Consider the following 19,310-nt stretch of genomic DNA (forward strand, 5'->3'; position numbering starts at 1 on the left):
ACTTCTCTCATCCCATTGGATAAAGCAAGTTATATGACTGTGTCCAACTTAAAGGAGGCATGTGCCCCAAAGGAGAAGAAAATCAGAGACTTTGGTGAACATTTGTATGTCTGCTACAAAATATTTGTTTTGTTCCCTTCCACAAGATCATACTTCCTCAACTTAGAATGTTCATGAGCAGTGTTAGTAATGACTGACCAGCTAATGAAGTGTCCTTCTGGACTTAGAGTCAAAACAATTTTAAGACTCCAGTACATTTTTTTAATCCACATTAGGTAAAAGATTCTCAAAGAGGCCTAGTTACCTAGTAGTGAAGAGCTTAAGGTTTAAAGTCAGAAAAATAGTTCAAAACCATCTTTGCTACTTATTATCTTTGAGACTTGGGGCTAGGTGTTTTACATTTCCAAGTGAAAAGGAAATAAAAATGGTATCAACCTTATAGATTTCTTCTGAGCATTAAGAAAGATAATGCATAAAAGCACAGTGTTTGACATATAGTAAACCCTCAATCAATGTATACAGCTTTCATTATATTGTAGCCCTGTATAATGATAATATATATATTATAAATAAACAGGCCTTAGAAAGCATGAATACGAACAAAGCTAGTGGAGGTGATGGAATTCCTGTTGAAATATTTAAAATCCTGGAAGATGATGCTGTGAAGGGCTTCACTCAATATGCAAGCAAACCTGTAAAACTCAGCAGTGGCCACAGGATTGGAAAAGGTCAGTTTTCAATCCAATCCTAAAGAAAGGCAATGCCAAAGAATGCTCAAACTACGGTACAATTGCACTCATCTCACACGATAGTAAAGTAATGCTCAAAATTCTCCAAGCCAGACTTCAGCAATATGTGAACCGTGAACTTCCAGATGTTCAAGCAGGTTTTAGAAAAGGCAGAGGAACCAGAGGTCAAATTGCCAACATCTGCTGGATCATTGAAAAACCACAAGAGTTCCAGAAAAACATCTATTTCTGCTTTATTGACTATGCCAAAGCCTTTGACTGTGTGGATCACAATAAACTGTGGAAAATCCTTCAAGAGATGGGAATACCAGACCACCTGACCTGCTTATTGAGAAACCTATATGCAGGTCAGGAAACAATAGTTAGAACTGGACATGGAACAACAGACTGGTTCCAAATAGGAAAAGGAGTATGTCAAGGCTGTATATGGTCATCCCACTTTTTTAACTTATATGCAGAGTACATCATGAGAAAAGCTGGGCTGGAAGAAGCACAAGCTGGAATCAAGGTTGCTGGAAGAAATACCAATAACCTCAGATATGCAAATAACACCACCCTTATGGTGGAAAGTGAAGAGGAACTAAAAAGCCTCTTGATGAAAGTGAAAGACAATTAAAAAGTTGGCTTAAAGCTCAACATTCAGAAAACTAAGATCATGGCATCTGGTCCTATCACTTCATTGGAAATAGATAAGGAAACAGTGGAAACAGTGTCAGACTTTATTTTGGGGGACTCCAAAATCACTGCAGATGGTGATTGCAGCCATGAAATTAAAAGACGCTTTCTCCTTGGAAGGAAAGTTATGACCAACCTAGATAGCATATTCAAAAGCAGAGATATTACTTTGCCAACAAAGGTCTGTCTAGTCAAGGCTATGGTTTCTCCAGTGGTCATGTACGGATGTGAGAGTTGGACTGTGGAGAAAGCTGAATGTTGAAGAATTGATGCTTTTGAACTATGGTGTGGGAGAAGACTCTTGAGAGTCCCTTGGACTGCAAGGAGATCCAACCAATCCATTCTAAAGGAGATTAGTCCTGGGTGTTCTTTGGAAGGACTGATGTTAAAGTTGAAACTCCAATACTTTGGTCACCTCATGCGAAGAGTTGACTCATTGGAAAAGACTCTGATGCTGGGAGGGATTGGGGGCAGGAGAAGAGGATGACAGAGGATGAGATGGTTCGATGGCATCACGGACACAATGGACATGGGTTTGGGTGAACTCCAGGAGTTGGTGATGGACAGGGAGGCCTGGCGTGCTGCAATTCATGGGGTTGCAAAGAGTCGGACACGACTGAGCTACTGAACTAAACTGAACTGAAATAAACAGGTCCTAGATTTTTCGAGGACAATTCCAGCATTGTCTTATTTCTCTTCCCCTATATGTATTGACTTTGGTACAAAAACATCACTACAAGTATAATTCACAAATATGATAAATTTGAAATCTTAAGGAAAAATAGATTATACCTAAAGATTATCACATATGAATATTAAAACACTAAACTAATATTTTGGGAAGAATAATAGGAATATAATAACATCTGCTTTATTTCCATTTTATTTAATAAGGCCATTTGTCAATCAGAGGTAAAAACTTAAAATATTCCAATATGAAGATTATTCATAATTTCATGTCATTTATTATATTATCCTGAAGTCTTATAGATATATGGCAATTAACTGTTTAGTTTTTAAAACCATGAACTCTTAAGTTGGAGTGGTCTTACAAGTTAGAAAGCAGGAACACAATTAAACCATGAGACACTTATCAACCAGGTGGTATCACTGAAGATAGACATATCTATTTTAATCACAATAAGCACCAGCATACAGAAATTATTTATTTAGTATTATTTTTGAAGTGCCTAATGTGACAGAAACATTTAATATTGTCAATGAATATGTTTGCAAACATTAGGTTTTCCCCCAATACCAATAGAATGCTATAAAATTGGAAACTTTCTATTTTCATTCACTTTATATAAATAAAATTCTAAGTTTACAACATTTCTAGATAAGAAGCCATTTAGATAAACTCCTAATCAGTATCAGGCTCATCTAATTGCTAATCAGAAAGGAATTTCTGAACTTTTGAAGTTTAGCCATCCACGATATTAACAATTTAGTATTTTGTGTGTGTGCCTGTGTGAAGCATGAATTTATCCTTAATATTACACTGAGATAATCTGCTTTTGTGTACCTCAACAAACATACACAAATGGAAGTGGACTACTGACCTAATGCAAAGACAAAATTATGACCTAAAATTTACCTAAAGCTCTATGCTAGTTGTTAACACTTATTGAATAATATTCTTCACACAAAGAACTATATATTTTCTAATATTTACCTCACTCTCCTATTTTTTGTAAAGTACTATGTTTCAGTTCAGTTCAGTTCAGTCACTCAGTCGTGTCTGACTCTTTGCGACCCCATGAATCACAGCACGCCAGGCCTCTCTTGTCTATCACCAACTCCCGGAGTTCACTCAGACTCACGTCCATTGAGTCAGTGATGCCATCCAGCCATCTCATCCTCGGTCGTCCCCTTCTCGTCTTTTCCAATGAGTCAACTCTTTGCATGAGGTGGCCAAAGTACTGGAGTTTCAGCTTCAACATCATTCCTTCCAAAGAAATCCCAGGACTAATCTCCTTCAGAATGGACTGGTTGGATCTCCTTGCAGTCCAAGGGACTCTCAAGAGTCTTCTCCAACACCACAGTTCAAAAGCATCAACTCTTCGGTGCTCAGCCTTCTTCACAATCCAACTCTCACATCCATACATGACTACTGGAAAAACCATAGCCTTGACTAGACAGATTTTAGTTGGCAAAGTAATATTTATCATAACTATCACTGATTAAAATTTGATCCATTTTCCCACTTTCAGAAGTGTAAGTAATCTTTTAAATTGGAATTTAAATTATAAATGACAAACTTTGCTCTTCTTTGCAGAAATGAAGTAGATTTATTTTAAAGTTCATTTTCCTATCTTCACCCACACATGTGTCAGTTCTGAGAAATTAATTTCCCAGATTGTCTCAGTAAGGTCCTGTTTACTTACTAACTTATACTAAGTGAATTTTGTACCCTATATGAAGGAGACAACATCCAACAAAATTAGTAAAGTCTCACCAGATTTATAGTTGTATACCAGATAGTTTCCAAGGTCAATTTTAAAATGCTTTCCATTAAGGTCTATTCATGTGAAAAAACTAGTTTGCATATTAGAAAATGGAGATTTTTTAAAAATTATTACAGAAAACTCAGAACAGGAACAAAAATAATAACATTGGGTAAATAACTAGTATTTTATAGAAGCACTGTTCTTCTAAATATGTGTTGGGAAATATGGATCTAGACAGTATGTTGCTCAAGGATAGTGACCATGATTTATCCTTCTATGCAATTTCACCAGTATGTATTTCAGTGCTAAGTGTCTAATACGTGTTGAAAATGTTGAATGAATGATAGGACAAAGGATGGATAGATGGATGGATGAAAGAGGGAGTGAATTAACAAATGAATAAAATGACTTTTGATCAACAGCTACAATAGATCAGAGACTTCACTTTATGAGGTCAAAATTTCTTTGCCCCTAGAAAAATTCTTTTTGTACTTTATTAAATGGCCTTTTAAGATTTGAACTTGACATTATCATCAAATCAGTAGATACGTCTCAAGAAATAATACATGATTTTGACCTTTTTTATTGTAACCACCACATCATTACTCTGCTTGATTAACTTGTCAGCTTTCTCTTCTCCAGACAGTGAGTCAAGCCCTTTGCACTGAAAGCTTTTAAAATGGCTAAAGGATTCACGATAAGGTCAGACTATATCAATAGAGAAAGCAGAGCAAGATTTTTTATTTTATTTTATTTTTACAAGATGAAAATGACAAAAATTGATTAGTGGCTATCTCATGACAATTCACTTATTCATTTTTTTTTAAGTGCAAGTTGGACACAGGGTTTTCTCAGTAAAGACTTTGAAATCAATTTAAGGTATATTTATATTTTAAGACCCCATAAACTAAAACTTCTATATGGAACTACAGCCTGAGTCACATTTTTAGGAAATATCTTTTTTTTAATTATTAAACAAACAGAATAGTAAAATCCCTGAACTAAGTAGAGAGAAGTAAACTACATTTTACAAGACTAGCTGTTAGCAATGTCAATCAACATTTTTGATGATCCCATTTTACACAAAGCATTGCATTATGTTTCATGAAGGAGTTAGAAAATAAGTGTTCTAAGACCCCTTCATGGATCACAGCCTTGTCGTGGTAAAGGGGCTTGTGTAACTCAATGAAGCTATGAGCCGTGCTGTGCAGGACCACTCAAGAGAACCGATCACAGAGGAGAGTTCTGATGAAACATTGTCCACTGGAGAAGGGAATGGCAAACCACTCCAGTATTCTTGTCAGGAGAACCCCATGAACAGTATGAAAAGACACAAAGATTTGACACCAGAAGATGAGTCCCAGGTTGGGAGATGTCCAATATGCTACTGGGGAAGAGCAGAGGGCAATTTTTTTTTTTTGAGGGGATTGCAAAGAGTTGGACATGACTTAGCACCTGAAAAAGTATCTAAAACCCATATTATTCATGTAGAGAGAGAAAACAGTCATATGTGACTCAGTCTAAGACCACTTAAAAACACTGTGATAAAAACATATAAATTTAACTACTCAGAAGAAATAATATGCAGAGGACATATGAAGGAAGGATTAGGATGGTGGTTCAGAATGGATCAGCTAAGTCAGTGCTTCTCAGCTGGGGGAAATATTGCCCCCAGGAGACATTCAATAATATCTGTGAACAATTTTGATTGTCACAATTGGGGGTATGCTACTAGAATTTACTGGGTAAACACCATGAATAATGCTAAGCATCCTACAATGCACAAGATAGTCCCCCACAAGAAAGAAGATGGCAAAAAAATATCAGTAGTGCTGAGATTGAGAAACCCTAAACTATGTTCTGGTAAGACAAATTCATGGTATTCTTGTTCAATTTTCATCATCTCCCCACAGTATTAGGTTACTAACTTTGCACTAAAGCAATCAATATTTGAATGCACAAATTGCTCTAAAAATTATGTGATCTAAGTCTATCTCCCTACTTTAATGTAATGACACTTGACCCTTATGCATCAAAATGATGTTAGTGGTGAATGTAAACAATATTATCATTTGTTAGGATATGAGATAAGACTACTTGATTTTCCATGGTGCTTTAAAATTTTCAAAAAAGGAGAACAATGAGATCAGGAAAGAGTTAATGACCGCTATTAAAAAATGTCTTATCTTGAAAGGTAAAAAAATAGAACTATCCATAATGACCATAAGGCATATAATTATCATTGATGATTTTTATTTTAAATGACACTCTTTGCTCTAGTGCTTTTGCCTCTTAGAGAGGGCAGGATACTAATATAAAACCTTAGTTTATTTCCTCATTTCTCTCATCAAAGTTTTCTTTTTTAATATATAGTGAGAATCATTATGAGTAGGAATAGTTTGAATCTTGGTATAATGAAATTTTCTTTATAAGGAAAACATTTATCTCTCATTTTTGTCAGTGAAAAGTACCTGGTTTATGAGTGAAAATATCTCAAATATGATGGTCTCAGTTCTCAGTGTCTTTGGCTAAGGTTTTATAGGCTCTTTGATTTGTGTTCTAAAAGAAATACAACAATCTCAGGAATGGCTTAAAAATTTCAGGATTTCATTTCCTATTCGGTTATCTGAGCAGTTGAGACATGATTTTCAAATGCCTTTTAGCAAAAAGTATTAAACAATGTCCTGAGTTTTTGTATTAGACAGGTAAATTCAGAGTGGAAAACAGATTTTAGTAAAACATTTGAGTATAGTTCATATAGTAAATCCTATCTGTCTCTGGAATCTTGGTGTATCCATAATGCTCCTCAATTCCCAGCATCCTTTACCATGATGTTTCCATTCTTCCCTCCCTTTCTAGGGTAAAATTCCATAGCCAGAATCTATATGGCCCTGCTTCTCTCAGCAAATGTTCCATTTGACCACGGACAGGTAATCAAAATAACCAATTCATACTAGTCATTGACAAAGTATAATTTCTCCAAGATACTACATCTGCATTTTAATATGAGCCTTTTAGAAATACAATGTCTTACATAAAAGCAGTGATTCCAATGCAACACCAGTTAATTACCATATTGATTGCATTTCTGGCTTAATAGATTTAGTAACATGTGAAAGATACAACATAACCAAATGATAATTGAAATGATGAATTCAAAGAACTATGAAAATAAAATATTCAGTAATTGAGAGATGGGTGTCTCTGATAGAAAGTGATCCTGACCATAATAAAATATACACAGGCATATTCAGTGATTGTAGAAAAAAAACAATCCTGTCTAGTAATAATATACTTTCAGAATATCAAAAGTAGAATCTGAAGTTTGTTCATTTTTGATAAATATTAATATAAAATACTATTCTAAAAATAATGTATTTCTTGCGGTTGTCATTTTCAGGTTATTTTTATTTAAAACAAACAAAAGAATACTGAGTTGACAACTGTATAAGTGTTCATCATAAGATAAACAGTACACACACATCTGCCAGCTTATTTTAATAATAATTCTAGCAAAAGTCAACTATTACACTTTAAAAATGAATAGAATATAACAAGAGGATACAGAAAGACAGGGATTCTATTAGACTAGGACAGTATATCATTTGGCTTGAAGTTTATTTTCTGTGACACCTACAAGTGAGTGTGGTATTCTTCTCAATTATCATCCAAACTTCAAGAAAATGTAAACAAATAATGGCTGAAATCCTACAGCTTGAGAGGGAGGTTAAGGCGCATATTACAATGGCAAACTGTAAAAGCTGGGAAGGTATAAGTCTAGATGTTACAGTTGAGAACATTAAGTGAAATGATAGGCTGAAAATAAGGATTACACCAAAGGAAGAGAGAAAATTTCACTGTAGCGGTAGAAGATATAACATGATAAAATAGTATGTTCAGTTCAGTTCAGTTGCTCAGTCGTGTCTGACTCTTTGTGACCCCATGAATCGCAGCACACCAGGCCTCCCTGTCCATCACCAACTCCCGGAGTTCACTCAGACTCACATCCATCGAGTCAGTGATGCCATCCAGCCATCTCATCCTCTGTCGTCCCCTTCTCCTCCTGCCCCCAATCCCTCCCAGCATCAGAGTCTTTTCCACTGGGTCAACTCTTCGCATGAGGTGGCCAAAGTACTAGGAAGGGTCAAAAAATAATGAATTACCAATAGAGAAAAAACTAGTAAGAAAAATGAAAAAAAAAGAGAAAAATTTAATAAAATGCTACAATTACTTATCACTGAAATATGTTTTTTTAAAGATTACAGCAGCAACATATTAGCTTTAGAATGAAGCACAGAAAGCATCGAGTCAATCTCCATCATTTTGAAAATGAAGAGAATGAGGTCAAGATTGATAAAATTCAAGTAAAATCACAAAGTAAATCAGTGGCACAACAGTAACAATATTTATTATGGAATAAAGAAAATATCACTTAAATGCTGTAGACAACTTATTTATTAGACTTAGAGCCCAACATCCTCCACACTAATTCTCTAAAGTAAGAAGAAATATTATCCAATGGTGACTTTTTGCCCACTTAGTAAAAGATTGGTGTTCATTTTAGACGGACTTTAACCATATTGGAAGGCTTCCCAGGTGGCTCAGGAGTAAAGAACATTCCAGCTAACGTAGGAGACACAGTTTCCATCTCTGGGTTTGGAACATTCCCTGGAGAAGGAAATGGCAACCCACTCCAATATTCTTGCCTGGAGAATTCCATGGACAGAGAATTCTGGCGGGCCACAGTTCATGCAGTCACAAAGAGTCCATATTAGAAAATAATAATTAGCATATATTCATTGCTTACTGTATTAGATACTGTACATATCTTTTTCTTTTTTCTCATTTGGCTCTTACATCAACCCTATAAAGAAGGCACATTTAGTGTCCTCATTTTCAGATGAAAAAACTAGAGGCTTAACAGGGGAGTAAATTGCCCAAATTTTCACAAATAAAAATAGAAGGGTCAACAGCCTCCTAAGGCAATAAAAATAAAAGTTAAAATAAACAAATGGGGCCTAATCAAGTTATAAGCTTTTGCATATCAAAGGAAATCATAAACAAAATGTAAAGATAACCTATTCTCTGGGAGAAAATATTTGCGAGTGATACAAATGATAAGGGCTGAATTTCTGAAATATACAAACAGCTCACACAACTCAATAATCAAAAAAAAAGAAAAATGGATAGAAGATCTAAATAGACATTTCTCCAAAGAAGACATACACATGACCAAAAAGCACATGAAACTATGCTCATCATAGCTAGTTATCAGAAATACAAATAAAATCAAAAATAAGGTACCACTTCACACTGTTCAGAATAGCCATCATTAAAAAGTCTACAAATACTAAATGCTGGAAAGGGTATGAAGAAAAGGGAACCCTCTTAACACTGTTGGTAGGAGTGTAAACTGATGAAACCACTATGGAAAACATCATGAAGTTTCCTTAAAAAACTAAAAGCAGAGTTGCCATATGACTCAGAAATCCCACTTCTGGGCAGATAATGAGACAAAACAGATTAATAATTCTAAAAGATACATGCTCCCCTACATTCATAGCTGCACTATTTTCAACAGCCAAGACACAGAAACAACCTAAATGTCCATCAACAGATAAATGGATAAATAAGATGTAGCAAATATATACAATGGAATATTCCTCAGCCATTGAAAAGAATGAAATAATGCAATTTGCAGCAATATGGATGGACCTAGAGATTATCATACTAAGTGAAGTAATTCAGAAAGAGAAAAACAAATATCATATGATATCATATAGTATCAAAAATATGATAAAATGATTAAAATGATGAAAATGTCACAAATATCATATGATATCACTGGAATCTAAAATATGACACAAATGAACATATCTATGAGACAAAGAGAACAGACTTGTGGTTGCCAAGGGGGGTGAGGGAAGGAAATATTGGGAGTTTGGGATTAGCAAATAGAAATTATTAAATATAGGATGGATAAATAGCAAAGTCCTAATGTATACCACAGGGAACTATATTCAATATCCTATGACAAACCAGAATGGAAAAAAAATATGTATATTCCTTGCTGAGTCACTTTGCTGTATGGCAGAAATTAACACAATGTTGTAAATAAACTCTATTTCAATAAAATTAAAAAAAAAAAACAAAACAGAAAACAACTGGGGCCCAGAGAAGTACTTTTTACAAAGTCACTGAGCAGTTTTATGGTAGAACAGTACTAGAACAGTTTTTCTAACACCCTGCCAAGTATTTAATCCATTATGTATCTTTTCTGAGTTTGTACAGAATTTATAGTCTGTGACTCAAGGTATCAGTCAACATTGTATTTGCTTCAAGTTATTTCTCATATACACATGGCCCCTTCTCCCAACTAAATTGTCATAATTTAAATTCTCTCTTTTCTCTCGTTTTAATCTTTCAGAAGCATGTTTATCCATTCCTGGTAAGCACAATTTTCAACATCTTGATAATAAATAATTAAGCAAGAAAATAGACCAGGATTCTGACTCTAAGTAGTTTAGTTTTGAACACTTTTACTGTGTCAAAGGTCTTCCCTTGTAGCTCAGTCCGTAAAGAATCTGCCTGCAATGCAGGAGACCTGGGTATGATTCCTGGGTTAGGAAGATCCCCTGGAGAAGGAGATTGCAACATTCCAATATTCTTGCCTGGAGAATCCCATGGACAAAGGAGCCTGGCAGGCTACAGTCCATGGGGTCACAAGAGTCAGACATGACTTGGCGACTAAACCACCACCACCTCTGTGTCAAAAAGGTGGAACTTATTCCTAATACGTAATTTGTCAAGGTCTGTAGGGTTACAAAATGAACAAGCTTTAACATTAACATCCTTGACTGTTCAGTAAAGCAACATGAAAATTAAGTAACATGCAAATAAAGTAACAAATAAAAGGACAGGAAATTGCTCGGGCTCTAAGGTTTCCCTTGTGGCTTAGCTGTTAAAGAACCCACCTGGGAAACCGGAGTTCAATTCATGGGTTGGGAAGATCCCCTGGAGAAGGGAAAGTCTACCCACTCCAGTATTCTGGCCTGGAGAATTCCATGGACTGTATAGTCCATGGAGTGGCAAAGAGTCGGACACGACTGAACGGCTTTCACTTCAAGTAAACACTACTGCAACAAAAATAACCACAACAAAAGAAACCTTCAAGGATAATAACTCTTTATGGGAGAAGTTTAATTTGTTCATGAGGTGTATTAGTGAGGGTAGATGCTTAGAATGAGTCAACAAAAGCAAATGTGTTGGTGATACAACAGAGAAAGAATAATCCATAGTGCAAGATTTCTACAACAAAATAAAGGATGGGACTCAGCTCACAGATGAGATGATGAGCCTTGCAAAGGAGAAAGGATACCCCTTCCCTGTGAAAGAAGTGAAAAATGAAAATATAGGTATAGATGAAGATATAATTTTTGATTTGGCAGCAATGAGACAAAGGGAGAAGGTAATTTAATGGTGTCCACTTCCTCTGTGAAATAGACAAGAGATAACCAACTGTGGAAGGTTAGAAGTTTAAAGAGAACAAAAAAGTTTTGAATCTTTTCTTGCAGAAAATGAAAGAGAGCTGAATGGGGAAATGTAGTAATATTGTCAGGCAGCATTAAAGATCCCTCTGTAGTAGGAATTAATTCATGCAAATATTTGTCTGTGAAATATACATCATCTATGGTGGTTAATTTTATGTGTCAACTTGGCTGGGACACTGTGCGCAGATATTTGGTCAAACATCATTCTGGATATTTCTGGGAAAAAGTTTTTCAGTAAGATTTACATTTAAGTCAGAGGATTTTAAAGAAAGCAGATTGTCCTCAATAATATGAATGGGTCTCTTCCAATCAATTGAAAGCCTAAATAGAACAAAAGGCTGACTTTCCTCTGAGCAAGAGGGATTTCTCTTCAGACTTCATCTGCAACATCAATTCTTCCTTGGGTCTTTGGCTTCACTGCCTTTGAACTTAAAATGCAACTTGTTTCTGAGTCTCCAGCCTGTCAGCCTCTCTCATCAGATTTTGGACTCACTAAGTCTCCCCAATTGCATGAGCCACTTCCTTAAAATAAAGTTTTTTCTGTATATTTACACATATACTTGGTTCTGTTTCTCAGGAGAGCACTGAGAAACACTTTACCAATACAGAAAAGTGAATTAAACATAAATGTATGTATGAAGAAAGGAGAAGGCAATGGCACCCCCACTCCAGTACTCTTGCCTGGAAAAATCCCATGGACGAAAGAGCCTAGAAGGCTGCAGTCCATGGGGTCGCTGAGGGTCGGACACGACTGAGCAACTTCATTTTCACTTTTATGCATTGGAGAAGGAAATGGCAACTCACTCCAGTGTTCTTGCCTGGAGAATCCCAGGGACGAGGGAGCCTGGTGGGCTGCCGTCTATGGGGTCGCACAGAGATGGACACGACTGAAGTGACTTAGCAGCAGCAGCAGCAGCAGTATGAAGAAAATGTTAAAATTAAAAACATTGATGTTTACAGATCAAGAAACAGACCACCCCAATGCTCAGTACCCCATCCTGATCCCACTTCTTCCCAAGACCATATTCTAAAATTGACAATAGCTTGCACAGTTGTATCTTTTTTTATAATGGCATTCAGCATTCCTCTGAAGACTGCAAAAACATTGATGTGGCTTGAACCAAAGTTGCATTTAAGAGGATGGTACAATACAAGGACAAAAATTTGAATAAAAAAATAGAATATTAATAGAAAGCCAATGCCCATACAGGAAAACAGGTAAGCTGAGAAGACTGGAAACCTATGAAATATGAGCTTAATTAGACAACATCCACTGTTGTCTGGCTAGCAATGGTTGCCAGAAAGAATGGCTTCCTGTATCACAAAATTAGTTATAATTTTTAGTAAATATCCACTAATATTTCACTGACTTATAACTAATAAAACTATCTCATCATGTAACTTATTTTGATCCTTTACTGTATATTTTGCAAACAATTTATACTAGAAGGCTAACTGGAGAGTTACATTGCTTGATTAAGATGTAAGTGGATGATATACTCAGCTTTTCTTCTTCCATATGACAATGCAGGTGGCACCAAATATTGGGACATTGGGTATTTGTTTATCTGTGTAGCAAAGCACAAACCAAAGCAGAACATGTAAGCATTGTAACTCTCAACCCACCTCTACAAAGATGAAAGGATCTTTTTTCCAAATATGAACTCTCACTAGGCTTCATGACTTGATAAGAAGATACTGCTACGCCCCACTGACGCCTAAAGATTATGAGTCTGTACTTAACCATTACCACACTTCAGGTTAGATTGTTGTTGTAGTTTAGTCACTAAGTAGAGTTCCATGCTTTTGTGACTCCATGAACTGTAGCTCACCAGGTACCGGTGTCCATGGATATTCCAGGCAAGCATACTGGAGGGGGTTGCCATCTCCTCTTCCTGGGAATCTTCCCCACCCAGGGATCTAGCCCATGTCTCCTGCTTGGCAGATGGATTGTTTACCACTGGGCCACCAGGGAAGCCCCCTCATGTTATACACTTCAAATCTATTCCAAATAAATATTTATTTAAAAATTATTAAGTAAAATATCACTTTTTAGGGGATTACCTAAAAATTTAGAGTTATGAAAGGATTCCACCTCCCTCCCTTCTCACACACTTCACCCTTCTCTTTTGTCCCTCTGCATCATCAAAACAAAACAAAACAAAGATACACACACATCTTTTTACAACTTGTTGATATTTCAATCATCAACATTTGAGTACTTTGGTCTCTACAGAGGGGACCATCACTGTATGTTTGATCCCTGTGTAAATGACTATTCTGTCCGGGCTTTCCTGGAGTGACAGCAGATTGCTCAAGGTCTCGGGCTCCAGGTGGGCACAGGAGGGTACTTGGAGAATCGTCGGGAGAACTGTTGGAAAAGCCCTCCGGGATTTCTTCATCCGCCATCGGCTGATTTTCATTCTTCTTTTCATTCTGAGTATGGTGGTAGAAGACTAGTATCACTGATTTCTTCCCTTTCTTATCCCTTCCCTCATTCTGCTGAAAGGTTGATTTTACCTTCCTCATGAGCTTTCGTATCTGGTAAGAAAACAAAGGCATCCAGAAAGACATTATTGAGGTTGGATGGGAAGGAGGACTTTGAGAGAACAGGGGTGCATTGAGGAGGGGTTTTGTGCCAGACAAGGGCAGGGTGGGGGATGAAGAGGAGGAGCAAGAGTAGGGTAATCTGACCTTCTCACTGTCCAAGCCCTTGGACTGATCAGACATCTTTCTCTTCCTTTGTTTAGCGATTGATGCTTGTTGCTCCAAACTTAAGCTATCTGAATCTCTGACTCTTCTTCCTTCACTTCCTCAGTTAGGTCTGCAACGTTGTATCAACAGTAGCCTACACCAAGACTCCTGGACTCTCAATATATACCTTCCCAGGAAAATGAAGAGCCACAACCATTAGCTTTGATTGGTCAGCAATAAATCCCTCCAGCCAATGGTAGCCCTGCCATGGCTTGACATCACATAGTACCACTCTTGAAAGTCCATGGGGGAAGGGAAGGCTGCAGAGGCGTCTAAGTTCTCTGGCTTGAGAAGGGGAGTGCTTCATCAACCCCCATTAAAGAGCCTTCCCAAGTACACTTTCCATGCTTCCTCATCTTGTCTGGTTCAGTTCTTGTGGTGTACGTGTTAGGGAGTGAGTGTTCCCTCCAAACCATTCCTCATGGCCACTCCCATTCAGTGTTTAATTCTGTTGTCTACCAGATCTCATTTCTTAGTATTTTGTGGTTTTTTTTAACTTTTTTATTTTAGAAGTTTTAGATTTACAGAATAATTGTGAAGTGTATATTCGTATACTCCACAACCAATTCCCCATATTAACATTGTACATTAGTATGGCACATTTGTTCAAATTCTTGAACCAATACTGAAACAATATTATTAACTAAAATCTGGACTTTATCAGATTTCTTTGGTTTTTGCCTAACGTCCTTTTGCTGTCCTAGTATCCCATCCAGCATAGTACACTAAATTTAGTCATTCCATGTTATGCCTTCTTAGGCTCCTCTTTGCTGTGACAAATTTTTAGATTTCTTGTTTCTGAGGACCTTGACAATTGGGAGTTTTGCATGTTAGCTTTTACATAGGTCCTGAGTTGTTATTGGTATTATCCTGAAAAGTTTTTATAACATTCTTCTTCCAAGGAACCTCAAATCAAGTTAGTACTATCAAGATTGTGAACTTGCCTGTGGCAATAGTTGAATTAGCCTCTTGGCTTTGTCACAGAGGTGACACACATGTTCCTCTCTGGAGCCCAGAGGATCAAGATCATTTGTATTTATAAGGCATACATGGCAGCAGCAGGAGCATTTTGTAAGGTACTAGTGAACACATCTACCAGTGCAGGAGATGCCAGAGACATGGGTTGAATCCCCTGGCGGAGGAAATGGCAACCCACTCCAGTATTCTCGCCTGGCAAATTCTATGGACAGAGGAGCCTGGCTGGCTACAGTTCATGGGGTCACAAAGAGTCACACATGACTGATCACACACACACACACACACACACACACACTGAGTCATTTACTTTTGGAAGTATGACTTCAGTATCCCACACAGTAATTGCTCTTCTTCCATATGACCATCCTGTCTATTGAACAGACTATCAGTTTTTCACCTGAGTTCTATAGAAAGGGGTTGAGACAAAACCAGTCTTCACAAGGTTAGCATCATTTCTTTGAGGTTAGTATCAGTCACGAGCTAGTTTGGAATTGATACACATGATTCAACCTCGACTCACAATTAAGTGCAGATTGAAATACACAATTCAGAACAGCTTTAAGGAGGGTCCCAATCCAATAATCCTTTCACTATATGACACCTGGCTAAACTGATTTATGTTAGTCAAAGCTTCAGCAGGCACTCACCAATATACAGCACAAAGAAGCAAGGTCAAAGCACAAGATAGCCAGAGGGCAGTCGCTCTCAATGCATGTTCACAAGCATACAGCAGAGGCAGTTTGAAAGCCAAAGAAGAGAGAAAAACACCTGGTGGTAAGGGACTGCATTTCAGTATTCTAATCTTGAGGCCAATTGCTGTCATCACTCCACAGGGACAGGATGGATTCTTCAACCAAAATTTGGTTTAGATGTTGAGACTAATGACACATACCCCAGAGAGCATGAAAAAATTCAACACTCACATAATGAGTTCTTCTGGGGAGAGCAAAGCAAGCTCTAAAGCAGGTTCAAGAATGGCTTAAGAGAGCAGAGGGAGACTGGCTTTACTTTTATGGTGGTAAAAGGGGATAAAGCTGGAGAATTCCACATAGGTCAGGGCATGGATGCTCTGAACTTCCTTTTGGCCCACAAAAGAGAATACCTGGGCTTTCTTATCAGATATAGGTAAGTATTTTTTAATAGAAAAATGTGATGTAAATTCAAGGTGTTTATCACAGTTTTGAACTCTCATTATATTATAACCAAACTTCACATGTTGTTTTCAGTTAAACTACTTTTTACTAGATTTGTGGTTGCTCTTCAGTCACTCAGTCATGTCCGAATGTTTGTGACCCCATGGACTGTAGCACACCAGGCTTCCCTGTCCTTCACCATCTTCAGGAGTGTGCTCAAACTGATGTCCTTTGAGTCGGTGATGCCATCCCATCTCACCCTCTGTCATCCCCTTCTCCTCAAGCCTTCCATCTTTCTCAGCATCAGGGTATTTTCCAATGAGTCTGCTCTTTGCCTCATGTGACCAAAGGACTGGAGCTTCAGAATCAGTTCTTCCATTGAAAATTCAGAGTTGATTTCATTTAGCATTGACTGGTTTGATCTCCTTGATGTCCAAGAGACTCTCAAGAGTCTTCTACAGCACCACATTTCAAAGGCAACAGTTCTTCGGTACTCAGCCTTTTTTATTGTCCAATTCTCACATCCATTCAGGAGTACTGGGAAAACCATTGCTTTGACTATACACATCTTTGTAGGAAAGTGATATCTCTGCTTTTTAATATGCTGTCTAGGTTTGTCATAGCTTTACTTCCAAGAGAAAATGTCTTTAAATTTCATGGTTACAGTCACCACCCATAGTGATTTTGGAGCTCAAGAAGATAAAGTACATCACTGTTTCCATTGTTTCCCCATCTATCTGCCATAAAATGATGGGACAAACAGAATACAGAATAGAGTCAGACATGACTGAGCTACTGAACTGAATTTAACTGAATGGACACGATGCCATGACTTAGTTTCTTGAATGTTGAGTTTTAAGCCAATATTTTTCTTTACCCTCTTCTTTCACCTTCATCAAGAGGCTCTTTAATTCCTCTTTGCTTTCTGCAATAGGGTGGTGCCATCTGTACCAGTTCAGTGACTAAGTTGTGTCCAACTCTTTGTGACCCATAGACTGCAGCACACCAGGCTTCCCTATCCATCACCAACTCCCGGAGGTTGCTCAAACTCATGTTCATTGAGTTGGTGAGGCCACCCATCCATCACATTCTCTGTCATCCCCTTCTCTTCCTGCCTTCAACCTTTGCCAGCATCAGGATCTTTTCCAATGAGTCAGTTCTTTGCATCAGGTGGCCAAAATACTGGAGCTTCAGCTTCAGCATCAGTCCTTGCAATGAATATTCAGGACTGATTTCCTTTAGGTTTCACTGGTTTGAACTCCTTGCAGTCCAAGGGACTCTCAAGAGTCTTCTCCAATACCACATTTCAAAAGCATCAGTTCTTCAGTACTCAACTTTCTTTATGGTCTAACTCTCACATCCATACATGACTACTGGAAAAACCACAGCTTTGACTAGATGGACATTTGTTGTTAAACTAACGTCTCTGCTTTTTAATATGCTGTCTAGGTTGGTCATAGCTTTTCTTCCAAGGGGCAAGCATCTTTTCATCATGGTTCCAGTCAACATCTGCAGTGATTTTGGAGCCCAAGAAAATAAAATCTGTTACTGTTTCCGATGTTGCCCCATCTGTTTGCCATGAAGTGATTGGATTGGTTCCCATGATCTTCATTTTCTGAAGGTTGAGTTTTAAGTCAGCTTCTTCACTCTCCTCTTTAACTTTCATCAAGAGGCTTTTTAGTTCCTCTTCTCTGTGCCATAAGGGTGGTGTCATCTGCATATCTGAGGTTATTGATATTTCTCCCTGCACTCTTGATTCCAAATTGTGATTCATTCAGCCTGGCATTTCACATGATGTACTCTGAAAATAATTTTAATAAGCAGAGTGACAATATAAACTTTGACGTACTCCTGTCACAATTTGGAACCAGTTCATTGTTCCATGTCTGGTTCTAACTGTTGCTTCTTGACCTGCAAACAGATTTTTCAGGAGGCAGGTAAGATGGTCTGTTATTCCCATCTGTTGAAGAAATTTCCACAGTTTGTTGTGATACACACTGTCAAAGACTTTGGCCTAGTCTGTAAAGAAGAATTAGATGCTTTTCTGGAAGTCTTGTGCTTTTTCTATGATCTAATGGATGCTAGAGGTTGATCTCTAGTTCCTCTGACTTTTCTGGACCCGCCTTGAGCACCTTACAGTTTTTGGTTCACATACAGCTGAAGCCTAGCATTGAGAATTTTGACCATTACTTTGCTAGCGTGTGAGATGAGTGCACTTGTGCAGTAGTTTGAACATTCTTCGGCATGGCATTTCTTTTCGACTAGAATGAAAACTGACTTTTTCGAGTCCTGTGGCCACTGATGAGTTTTCCAAATTTCCTGATATATTGAGTGCAGTACTTTCACAGCCTCATCTTCTAGGATTTGAAATGGCTCAGATGGAATTCCATCACCCCCACTAGTTTTGTCTGTAGTGACATTTCCTGAGGCCCACTTGACTTCTCATTCCAAGATGTCTGGCTCTAGGTGAGTTATCACACCCTCATGGTTATCTGAGTCATTAAAATCTTTTATGTAGAGTTCTGTGTATTCTTGTCACCTCTTATTATTAACCTGCTTCTGTTAAGTACATAACATTTCTGTCCTTATTGTGCCCATCTTTGCATGAAATATTCCCTTGGTATCTCTAATTTTCTTGAAGAGATTTCTAGTCTTTCCAATTCTATTGTTTTCTTCTATTTCTTTGCATTGGTCATTTAGAAAGGTTTTCTTATCTCTCCTTGCTACTCTTTGGAACTCTGCATTCAGATGGGTATATCTTTCCTTTTCTCCTTTGCCTTTAGCTTCTCTTCTTTCCTCAGCTATTTGTAAGGCCTCCTCAGACAGCCATTTTGCCTTTTTGCATTTATTTTTCTTGGCAATGGTCTTGATTACCACCTCCTATACAATGTCATGAACTTCTGTCCATAGTTCTTCAGGCACTCTGTCTATCATATCTAATCCCTTGAACTTCTGTCCATAGTTCTTCAGGCACTCTGTCTATCATATCTAATCCCTTGAACTTCTGTCCATAGTTCTTCA

This window comes from Oryx dammah, unplaced genomic scaffold, assembly GCF_014754425.2.
Source record: "Oryx dammah isolate SB20612 unplaced genomic scaffold, SCBI_Odam_1.1 HiC_scaffold_23, whole genome shotgun sequence".
In the NCBI taxonomy this organism is placed as follows: domain Eukaryota; kingdom Metazoa; phylum Chordata; class Mammalia; order Artiodactyla; family Bovidae; genus Oryx; species Oryx dammah.